The sequence below is a fragment of the Nansenia antarctica genome, assembly GCF_963989245.1.
Source record: "Nansenia antarctica genome assembly, chromosome: 9".
In the NCBI taxonomy this organism is placed as follows: Eukaryota; Metazoa; Chordata; class Actinopteri; order Argentiniformes; family Microstomatidae; genus Nansenia; species Nansenia antarctica.
The window spans coordinates 801387-813006 of NC_137679.1; positions in this window are offsets into that span (position 1 = coordinate 801387).

The window sequence follows — 11620 nt, forward strand, 5'->3', positions numbered from 1 at the left end:
CTTGTTTGGGTTAATGAGTAGGGGTGTAACGGATCACCTAACTCACGGATCGGACCGGGTCACGGTTTTTGAGTCACGGATCGGATCATTTTTCGGATCAACACAAAACATTTTTGTTTTTATAAAAACAGCTTTTTCCTTGAATTCTGTAAAAACACCACTTTTACTATGTGACAAAAACCAACAACATTCAAGATGTCAAAACTGGTAATATATATATATATATACATACATATCTATACATATATATATATATATATAACATATTCTACACTCAAACATTACATAATTATACTGAAATACACTCAATTTAAATGATAGGAGAGAGGGAGGAGGCGCCTGGTTGCAGCAGTGAATCACTGGGCTCTTTAAAGCAGATGAATAAACATGTTTTATGCCACTTTTAACTAAATAATAAAGTGAACCCTTATTTTGAACATGGTATTAAAAAAATGCCTACATTATCAGAAGTTGTCGAGCTACCTTTTTCGTGCCTCCCGTCATAGTTGACAGAGAAGCCAAAGTGCTCCCATACATGGGATTTAAATGACGAGGGAGTCATTTCGAGTTCTTCTCCGCCGAACAACGTTACTAGCACTCGCCATGATACACCTGGGCCGCGTTCGTAAATTCGCTTTGAGAGCGCCGGAGCGCACACTGGGTCCGACGTCATAAAGCGACCAAGTAATTTGATTGGACAAGAGGCGTTCCTTGAACGCTGATCAGATTCCAGAGCGGATTTACGAACGCAGCCTTGTTGTTGTGGATTCCCAGCTTCACGTGTAGTGAGCAAACAACGGATTCTTTTTCTTTCGCATTATCAACCTATCATTGCGCTTTAGAGTAAAACAAAGCCCGCAACTGTCGCGTCTATCTTTTCATGGCAACTCTACATTGTGATTTACAAGGGATATTAACTAATATTAAGTAATATTATTATTTATTATTTTTTTTACATTTTGCAATTGATCCGCGGTACACATGCGTTCCGAACCGTGGAGGGCGATCCGAACGGATCACGGAATTTCCGTGATCCGTTACACCCCTATTAATGAGCATGTGACAATGAATTGGCTCAAGTTGTTTGCGTCATTGATAGGGCTGTCCCTAACGACTATTTTTCTAACGATTAATCTAGCGATTATTTTTCCGGTTAGTCGATTACTCTAACGACTAATTTAACAATTAGTCTAACAATATTGTTTTCTACTGTTCACTTAATTTTCCTCAAAATAATGGCTGTATTGTCTCTCTCTGTCTATATAAAGCACTCTGGGTAATAGCTGCTGCTCTTATAAAACAAGCGTGTGACATGCACATTACTCAGACGGCCACCCCTTTAAATGATCAGCTGATGTATGGGCGCTGTCTGTGGGTCCGCAATTAAACACAGACACCTTTAATTCGGCGACCTGCTACTACTACTACTGTAACTGCCTCTGTCAAACAGCCCCAGACACAGGGCAGACTCACTGCTATGTTTAGCCAACTTGAATGCCAACATGGCCATCAGGGTTTTTCCTGGCTCAAAATGAGGCGGAGGTGGTACCAGTGGTGTTTGACATCGGGGGGGACCCATGAAGCAGGGCTGTCTGGGGGTCCTTTAACATCAAACACTTAATTTCTTGCATTCTGGTGAATTGATATGCACCAATTTGTGCCCTTTCTGCATCAATTTATGGTGGAAATGTCATTATTTATGTAAAGGAAAACACAATATTCAGGCACCAGATGACCATCTGAGCTGGAGGCGGCTAGAAATATGACTGAGGCGGCCGCCTCATAATTGTCTATGCAGGAAAAACCCTGGCCATTTAGAAGTCTGTCCATCACAGTGTTTCCTCCATGATTTTTCACATTAGTGGCGGGGCGGTTGTCTTTCGCGCGCGCAGCGTGCACATTTTTTTTCCCCGCGTGCACGCGCATAAAACGCGTGCGCGCGAAAACAAATATAATTTCTTAAATAGCGGTTAAGTCATTAAAGCCGAGCAGGTGATTTTATATAGAAGGTGATCAAATACCAATATTGTTATGTACGACAGTATGTCATTGCAGCACTTTGTTGCACTTTACGACGTCACGTTCTGTTAGAGCTTTACGACTGTGTGTGTGTGTTGTCAGAATGAATGGCACTTGACAGTAAACGGATCTCAGTTTGTATACCTGTGTGGATCTACATTTATTAGCATAACACAAACCTAATAAATTAGATAGAACAACCCTGTTCATTAATGTTCATTAATGCTTGAGTTCATGTTCATGTTCGCACTGTTACTGTGTTGTGTGCCAATGCACCCCTGTGATGCTGTGTGTGTTATTGAGACCGTTGGGAGAGAGAGCTCGGGTGAACTAAGAAAGTTGTGTATGAGATAGTTTACAATTAAACGCACAGATTACATGAGAGAAGCTATCTGTCATTATTTCAACCACTGTCCAAGTGGGGACGTTACAATACTTTTGTTTTAGAACGAAACGTTAGCCACTAGCAGCGTTTTTAGCAGTCACTATTCTTGAGCAAAACATGATACAAACAAACATTCAAATACTCGTGTCGTCTTGATTTTTTTTTCGATTTCAATGTATGACGCATCATTTGAAAGCTTACCATCTGTAGTTTCAGACTATCTAAACAAACGAAAAATTACGTAAGCAAATGGTTATTATTTATCTGGTATAGATACCACTTCTGCGCCGAATGTACCGCCACCGGCACAAATCCGCACCCGACATTGTAATTACCGTAATTTCTAAACGGTTTGTGCTATCGCAAAAAATCCAACTGTCCCTGAAAGCTGAGATGTTGCACTTCAACCAACATATAGGGTATTACGGTAAAATGTGACGTGAGGACATTCTCAGAGTCAGTTTACTCACAGTGATTGGCGGAGCGTTCAGGGACACATGCTTTTTTTCAGTTCTCCGGTCATAATAACTCGCTGCCTTTCTGCGCAGCCTGAATCAAAGTGGACTGTCTGAATCATTTGGTGGCGGAGCAAATTCATTCGTGGCGGCCCGCCACCAATAAATGCATATAGAGGAAACACTGCATCACCACAACACATAGCTAGCTAGTAGCTACATGGCTAGCTAACGTTACTCTCGCTGCTATGTTATGATTAGCTAAATTGATGCTAACGTAGCATGCGAGCTACGAGCTAGATAACGTAGGTGCGAGCACCACAATGACAATAGGCTACCGTAGCTAGCCAGCTACATAGCTAACGTTACTAACACCAGAAGACAAGACATACAAACTGTGGTGAGCTACATTGCTTGTGTAACATTAGCTAGTAGCCTCCTCCATGTTTCCACTGGTCGCAGCCATGTTGTTTATTTGCGACGCACCGACGCACATTACGCAAGTCGACGTATTGACGTAGTCGATTACGTCGACTACGTCAACGCATCGTCCCAGCCCTAGTCATTGATCGGTTGTAATGATCGGTGACTAGAAAGCTTCACCGGATTTCCCCAATCTCATATTTTTACTGATTATCGTCCGATTCCGATTGCTAGCCGATCGAGTGGGGCATCCATAATATCTAGTGATCACTCTATAACCTTTGCACTACTGATGTTTACATTACTACTTTTGAACATACTGTATATTGCACATGTCTCCTGATTAGGGTTGGGTACCGAAAACCGGTATGGTACCGGTTACTTTACATTCGGTACCTACCGAACCGAATTGCAACAGAGATTTCGGTTCCTCGTTTCGGTTCCTCCATCGCCCCCTGGTGTCCGAAATGGACGTTACATGCAACAGTCAACCGCACGTGACATCGCCTGTTAAAGTTCCACTCAGTTCCTGTAATTGAGACTGAATCGCTCTCAACAAGAGCGAGGCGACGCGCTTGCAAAACAGTTTTGTGGTTGGTCTGAATTTAGCGGGTAATTTGGATTTCAGGAAATCCCTCTCATTTGTGTCTCTCCATCACTTTAACAACGACACAGTATTGGCAGGGGGAAAGAAATGGAGTAAAATGTTTATTGACAACGGATTTACATGCTGGAAAAACATGCAGCTAAAATTCAGGGAACATTTGGACAATACGAGACACAAGGAAGCTGTGGTCGCATCCTCTTATTACAGGGCAATATGCACGGTGCAAAAATAATCTAAAATCATCACGAACAGAACGGCGGAGGTACGGGTAAACAGGGCTCATGTCGGTGTCATCAAAGGTAAAAGTTGGTTTTCTCAGCTGATAATATGCATTACCATGCCCTGTCACACTGTGATTTTACTTGTGTAAACAGTTAATGAGTAACGTTAGCCCGTTTTGTGCGTGTACTCTCATGTAGGCCTACTTCGTATTGATGAGCTGATAATCTATCAGTGTGTGTGTGTGTGTGTGTGTGTGTGTGTGTGTGTGTGTGTGTGTGTGTGTGTGTGTGTGTGTATGTGACTGTCAGTCACAAGTTTATATTCTACAAATGTTGTTCAGTGCTGTATGGGTGTTCCCGGTTCTGTGTGTACTCTTGTGTACTTCATATACAATGAGCTGATTATGTGTGTGTGTGTGTGTGTGTGTGTGTGTCTTGGGCGTATCTGTCAGTCACATTCAGTGCTGTATGCGGGTTCCCCATGTTCTGCTGCAGCTGTAGCGTCAGGATATGTTAGTATTAGGGATGCACGATATTATCGGCACCGATATTTATCGGCCCGATATTGGGGAATTAATGTTTATCGGTATCGGTATTTATTATAACATTTAGCCGATAATATGAAGCCGGAAATATTTCTGCTTCCGGTTTCCGGTTTCCGCGCTCTGCTTCCGGTTTCCGCGCTCAGGCACGCAGTTTGTATAGACGAGACGCGAGCGAAACATGCCTTCCCCGGTGTGGACATTCTTCACAATTTCTAAGGCAGATAGTGCGTTTGCAATTTGCAATACATGTTCAACAAAAGTTCGGAGAGGAGGGCAAAGGTCTACGAGTTACAACACAACGAATCTAATAAGTCACCTGAAGAATCACCATTGCAAGCATGCTGTATGGAAGGAATATCAAGCACTCGTTGTAGCAGAACACGGTAGCCTAGCCGCGAAAAAAAAGCCATTGTGGATTTCATGAACTTAGATGTAATGAATATACATGTAAACATACTGTATACTGTCTAAAGCTATGGTTAACATATACATGTAAACATGCAGTATACTGTCTAAAGCTATGGTTAACATACATGACATGTAAACATACAGTATACTGTCTAAAGCTATGGTTAACATATACATGTAAACATGCAGTATACTGTCTAAAGCTATGGTTAACATGTACATGTAAACATACAGTATACTGTCTAAAGCTATGGTTAACATGTACATGTAAACATACAGTATACTGTCTAAAGCTATGGTTAACATGTACATGTAAACATACAGTATACTGTCTAAAGCTATGGTTAACATGTACATGTAAACATACAGTATACTGTCTAAAGCTATGGTTAACATGTACATGTAAACATACAGTATACTGTCTAAAGCTATGGTTAACATGTACATGTAAACATACAGTATACTGTCTAAAGCTATGGTTAACATGTACATGTAAACATACAGTATACTGTCTAAAGCTATGGTTAACATATACATGTAAACATGCAGTATACTGTCTAAAGCTATGGTTAACATATACATGTAAACATACAGTATACTGTCTAAAGCTATGGTTAATATATACATGTAAACATACAGTATACTGTCTAAAGCTATGGTTAATATATACATGTAAACATGCAGTATACTGTCTAAAGCTATGGTTAACATGTAAACATACAGTATACTGTCTAAAGCTATGGTTAACATATACATGTAAACATACAGTATACTGTCTAAAGCTATGGTTAACATGTACATGTAAACATACAGTATACTGTCTAAAGCTATGGTTAACATATACATGTAAACATGCAGTATACTGTCTAAAGCTATGGTTAACATATGCATGTAAACATGCAGTCTACTGTCTAAAGCTATGGTTAACATATACATGTAAACATGCAGTATACTGTCTAAAGCTATGGTTAACATAAGATCTTTATGAACTTTGGCTAAAAAAAGCATTGTGCACTGTCTATAACAGATTCTGTTTGTTAGAGGAAATAATAAATGAACATTTGAAGAGTCAGAAGTGTTCTCTTTGTTGTGTTAACAATAGTGATGTAAGTTAGATTTGGTGAGATCACTATGGAATATTAAATCATCAATCTTTGCTCACTACATAGCCTTTCTTACCTTCAGGTGTGCATGAACTACAGGTTATCAACTGTGAAATTATATCTGAATGGTCTTCATTGTCATTGATATAGTACAGGTACCAAACAACGAAATTTGGGAGGGGGGCTCCCCTGGTGATAGGAAAGAAAAAATAAAATAATAATAATAACATCGGTATCGGTATCGGTTATCGGCCACGAGAAGCGGGTAAATATCGGTATCGGTATCGGTTGGAAAAAATGCATATCGTGCTTCCCTAGTTAGTATTTGATCACCTTCTATATAAAACATCGCCGCTCTGCATTATTGGCGTGCACGTGGAAAATCGCGTCAGTGACCCCCCGCCACTGATGTGAAAAATCCTGGAGGAACCACATATATATTTTTTATCAAAAGTACCGATTTAAGTACCGTTTCGGTACTGGTACCGTTTTTAAAGTATCGATTTGGCACCGGTATCGAATAAAACCCAAACGGTACCCAACCCTACTCCTGATATAGCTTCTTTTATACTTCTGCACATTAGATACTAGGGGTGTAACGGATCACCTAACTCACGGATCGGATCGTGTCACGGTTTTTGAGTCACGGATCGGATCATTTTTCGGATCAACACAAAACATAAAAATAAAAATAAAAAGCTTTTTCCTCGAATTCTGTAAAAACACCACTTTTACTGTGTAAAACCCAACAACATTCAAGATGTCAAAACTGGTATATATATATATATATATATATATATATATATATATACACATACATAACATATTCTACACTCAAACATTAGGCTACATATTAAACAGAAACACACATTCAACTTAAATTATGCAGTAGGAGAGAGGGGGGAGGCACCTGGTTGCAGCAGTGAATCACTGGGCTCCTTAAAGCAGACAAATAAACATGTTTTATACCACTTTTAACTAAATAATAAAGTGAAACCTTACTTTAAACATGATATGAAAAAATTGGCTACATTATCAGAAGTTGTCAAGCTGCCTTTTTCGTGCCTCCCTTCAACACACCAGGGTGATGTCGCGGCAAATGTGTGGCCATGCTCGTACGACTTTCTCGTTGCACAACGCTTAAACACCGTAACTTTTTTATCGACCACACTTCCAATGACACTGTCCGTCATTGTTATAATTGACAGAGAAGCCAAAGTGCTCCCATACATGGGGAGGCATTTCGAGTTCTTCTCTGTCGCCAACATTAGCAGCACTCGCCATGATACACTTGGGCTGCGTTCGTAAATTTGCTCTGAGAGCGCCGGAGAGCACACTGGGTCCGACGTCATAAAGGGACCAAGTAATTTGATTGGACAAGAGGCGTTCCATGAATGCTGATCAGATTCCAGAGCGAATTTACGAACGCAGCCTTGTTGTTCTGGATTTTAAAAAATTCATTATCAACCTATCATTGCGCTTTAGAGTAAAACAAAGCACGCAACTGTCGCGTCTATCTTTTCATGGCAACTCTACATTGTGATTTACAAGGGATATTAACTAATATTAAGTAATATTATTACTTGGTTACATTTTGCAATTGATCCGCGGTACACATGCGTGCCGAACCGTGGGGGGCGATCCGTTACACCCCTATTAGATACTGTACAGAAGCTACCTCACTGTACATATCTTATAACTGTATAACAATACTACCTCTGCACATACTGTATATTGCATAATTACCCATCACTACCATTCTTGTTCTATTTATCATGCCCTTATATCACTATTTGCACTTTTGGTTGGATGCTAAACTGCATTTCGTTGTATAGTACTTGTACTTTGCCATGACAATTAAATTGAATCTATTCTGATCTATACATCTGTACATGCCATACTGTACATAGCTCAAAACTGTATATATGCCTCTAACTATTGTACTCGCCATACTGTACCTATCACTGTCATGTTTTTATATCATTTCTGGTTAGATGCTAAACTGCATTTCGTTGTCTGGTACTTGTACTCAGCAATGACAAAGTAAAATGTAATCTAATCTAATTGTTTCTAATCCTGTATATGTTGCTATTACAGAAGAGAGCTCCAACCCAGGCTCAGACAGTGAGCCCAGTTCCACCACATCAGGAAACCATAAACAACACAGACAGAGGAGCTCAAGACTTAAGAATCACCACCCTAACCCTGACCTAAAGACACATGAAAGAGTACACACAGTGGAGAGGCCATACCACTGCACCCAGTGTGGGAAGAGTTTCAGTCGACCAGGACATCTAAAGTCACATCAGAGAATTCACACAGGAGAGAAGCCATACCACTGCTCCCAGTGTGAGAAGAGTTACAGTCGACCAGGACATCTAAAGTCACATCACAGGATTCACACAGGAGAGAAGCCATACCACTGCTCCCAGTGTGGGAAGAGTTTCAGTCGACTAGATTACCTAAAGTCACATCAGAGGATTCACACAGGAGAGAAGCCATACCACTGCTCCCAGTGTGGGAAGAGTTTCAGTCATTCCTCCAACCTGTTGATACACAAGAGAAAGCACCATGGTCCAGACATTGACAGTTCCATTGCATCTTGAAAGACAACATAGGGGGCAGATTCATCAATTTATTTGAGTTGTGTTATAGCATATCTATCATCAGCAAAGCGCTTTAGTCACAACAGGAGAGAGATGTGTAATCCAATGGATTGTGTGTTTGACCTCATTAGGAGCATTGTATTAACCATAAACACAGGAGTCACCTGACAGGAAGTGTTAGGAGTTAAATGTAAGAGTCGGGGCGGAGTCTCAGACTGTTTGGTGGTAACAGACCTCATGGGCATTGAGACTGAGACTCTTAATGTCTTTTAGGGCTCGGCGATATAGCTTAAAATTCATATCTATATTGACACGTTTGGGCCAAACACAATATACAGTGCCTATAGAAAGTCATCACACCCCTTCATTTTCCCCACATTTTGTTGTGTTGTAGAGTCAATTTAAAATTGATTAAATAAAAAAAGTAATTGTTGCTCATTTGTTGCTCATTTTAAGAGTGTTATTGCAAAGGGTATGAATGACACAAGGTATTTCTCTTTTTCAATTTTAATACATTTGCAGATATTTCTAAAAACTTGTTTTCGCATTATGGGGTATTGTGTGTGGATTTTTTTTTTTATTTAGTACATTTTTGGAAAAAGTGTTGTTATGCCACAGTAGTTTGGGGGCTCAAGAACACGACACCGGAGGCAGAATACTGTGTTAACCCCTTAGGGTATTTATTTACAGTGTAGAGAGGTGGAAACACAGATATGATGAGCCCAGGGGTTTCAGCCTGGCGGGCTGGCGGTAGTGGCTGGCGTGGGCTGTAGGAGACAGAGAAACAGGGTGAGTCTCCACGGTAGGCCAGTACAAAAGATATGTGCACATCCAAAAAAACACGAGAGGATTTGTAAAAGGAAAAAATACAAATCACAAGTCACAAGAGAATTTGTATATGGGTAAATACAAATCACAAAAATAGTCATGAGAGCATAGTACACGAATGGTAAACAGCGGATACTTGCCAGGCCATTCTTAAGGAAGAACTGACGATGAATGAATGAAAGTCCATGGTAGATGTAGCCAGAGGGTTGATTCGGAGTGGAGACAGGTGTGCTGGTGCTGGATAACTATCCAATTAACGTGACAAGCTTCACCTGCGGCGGAGAGCACGCTGTGCTCGAGTTGTGGGGGTGGGGGAGGGTGTGGAGGCCCAGCCGTAACACGTGTGATGACACTGTAATGCTACACTGTATATCTCAGTATGTCCTGTATCAAACTTAATATAAAGTTCAAATACACTTTGCATCTACAATGTACAAGTCATTTCTATTTGTTTTTGTTTTGAAAGAACAGGCCAACAGATATTGTTGTAATAAGACAGATTGTACAATAACAGTTTATTTCGTTTCAGAGGCTAGTCTACCTTGTTTTGAGTTTTTCCCTAACAACGTAAAGTTGTTTCTTTGGGAACTCTATGGAATTAAATCAAGTTAAATGTGTGTGCCAGTTGTGACTAGGTCTTTATTACCAACATACTGGGAAAAACATTAAAACCTTTAATTGAAGTATATTGCACCCCTGCATTTAATACTTCGTCCAACCTCCCTTGAATAGCAAGGAGTCTTCTCCTGTAACATCTAGTAAGGTTGGAGAATACAGAGCAAGGAATCTGAGACCATTCCTCTTTACAGCATCTCTCCAGATCATCCAGGGTCCTACCTTAGGGCTTTCACACCGGCAAAGAACCGTTCCGGTTCTCGTTCGCGAACCAAGTCTGGAACCGGCCGGCGCATCCAGACCAAAACTCAATTGGTTCGGAGATTGAAAAGTTGGTTCGCAGCAGGAACCATAAAATAGTGGTTCTCAAGTGCAGGGCTTAAAGTTCTCCGGCACAGTGCCAGATTTCCGGCGCGGGGGAATTTTGAGAGAAAAAAAAACTGCAATTGCGGCTTTGCGCCGACGTGGTGGTGGTGGCGCTGTTTCACAAATAAGTTAGCTTTCGTTTTTGCTAGCGAAACAGCTGATAGTTGATGTTGACTGCTCAAGGAGAATACATATTTGAAAGTACAGAATGCCTGAGAGCATTATATTGCATTATATTACATTATATTACATTATATTTTGAATGGTCATCTGGTGCCTGAATATTGTTTTTTCCTTTACATATATAATGACATTTCCACCATAAATTGATGGAGAAAGGGCACAAATTGGTGCATATCAATTCACCAGAATGCAAGAAATTAAGTGTTTGATGCTCGTTTAAGGACCCCCAGACAGCCCTGCTTCATGGGTCCCCCCCGATGTCAAACACCACTGGTACCACCTCCGCCTCATTTTGAGCCAGGAAAAACCCTGAGTAGTGACGGGAAGCCTTATGGGACGTGGTGCCAAGAAGGAGAATATAAGTGATAGTGGCTTAATAAGTAATCAGTTTGTTCTTTTAAAGACAATGTAATTCTATGTTTAAATGTTTTATCTATTTACTTCTTATATTTGCTTTTATTCATTGTAATTTTTATTTTCTTATGCTCCTCTTGCTGTATTTTTAAATAATGCATGTAAAGCACTTTGAATTGCCCCTGTTGTATGAAATGTGCTATACAAATAAACTTGCCTTGCCTTGCCTTGCCTTACTGTATATATTTTATTCTGTATTGTTATAGTGATAGTGGCTTAATAAGTGATGCAATCAGTTTGGCCTTTTAAAGACATCTAAATATATTATTTTATTTTGTATTGAGTATAAAACAGTATTAATGCATTTTAACATTGAGACATATATTTTGTATTGACTATAAAACAGTATTAATGCATTTAAACATTGAGACAAGAAGCTGTCTTCTGTACCCGCTCTCCCAATATCTCAAACTGTGACCCCCCTCCCCAAGAAAAAGTTTCA